The following is a 1343-nucleotide window of genomic DNA, read 5'->3' as shown; positions in this document are numbered from 1 at the left end:
AGTGCGAGCAAAATCCGCTGCTCGCGGATTTGCGGATTTTGCGGGAAATTCGCAAATCTCGCGGATTGCGGATTTCCCGAAAATCCGCAAAATCCGCGAGCGGAACGGATTTTCCGCCCATGCCTACTACATATAAACTTTCTTAAATAGTATCACGGGATAAATCCACTGTTTAACTACTGTAGTAATACTACTGATGACATACGCCATGCCAATATTCATAAGTGCAACCAAAACCTTTAAAGTACAATTTTTAAAGTGCAAATGTGCAATATGTTAAAAACCATTGAAACATTTGAGGCAGTTGGTAGACTGAGCCCAGTCATACCAATTCAACTAGTCTATGCAGATAATAATGCCAAATAACATTGAATAGTGGCTCTTAAGGAACTGATCATGAGTGATTGAGGATATAGATGGAAAAGTTCTTTATAGTCCAACATACTGTAGTTCAGTGTAAGTTTGATGGTGACAGGAATTTCATTCTCGTGGGTACATCTTACATGTGTCAGCGTAGGTAGCAACCACATACACTGGGTCAACATTCTTTTCATCTCACCATGATCCCTTCTCCTCCTTTGCCCCCATCACGCAAGATCAAATCAGCAGACTCGTGTCTACTATCAAGTCTGGCTCCCCCTTGGACCCCTGTCCCCCCTCAGTGATGGCTAACCTCAGTGAGGTGATCTCTCGTCCACTTATGGAAATCTGTAACACCGCATTTCAAACTGGGCACCATCCAGCTTCTTGGAAGAAGGCAGTGATCAAACCTCTTTTGAAAAAACCCTCCCTGGACCCTACAGCTCTGGCCAGCTATATACCTATTGCGTGCCTCCCCTTTCCTGCCAAAATATGCGAATCTCTGATGAATAAACAACTCTCAGAGTTCGTCAATACTCACCAACTGCTCGACGAAACGCAGTTTGGCTTCAGGAAAGGGCATGGGACCAAGACCGCTTTAATAAAGGCCTCAGATGAGATCAGAGCCATTATGGACCAGGGAGGTGTGGCCGTCCTGATCCTTTTGGACCTGTCCGCAGCCTTTGACACGGTCGACCATGTTATTCTGGTCAACCGTGTCGCAGCCCTGGGGATAAACGGCATGGCTAGAGATCTTATTTCATCTTTTCTGGCCAACCGTACCCAGACAGTGAAGTTGGGTAATTTATATTCTTCTGTCTCTGCACTCCCATGTGGAGTCCCACAGGGTTCCTCGCTAAGCCCAACGCTATTCAATATCTATGTAGCGGACTTAGCGAGGGTAATAAAAGCCTGTGGGTTGCAACTTACATCTTACGCAGACGACACCCAACTGGTTCTGGCAATCCATAAGGACGGCCCAG

The sequence above is a fragment of the Lissotriton vulgaris genome, chromosome 4_1, assembly GCF_964263255.1.
Source record: "Lissotriton vulgaris chromosome 4_1, aLisVul1.2, whole genome shotgun sequence".
NCBI classification, from domain to species: Eukaryota; Metazoa; Chordata; class Amphibia; order Caudata; family Salamandridae; genus Lissotriton; species Lissotriton vulgaris.
The sequence above is the reverse complement of the archived record's forward strand: the minus strand, read 5'-3'. Positions refer to the sequence as shown.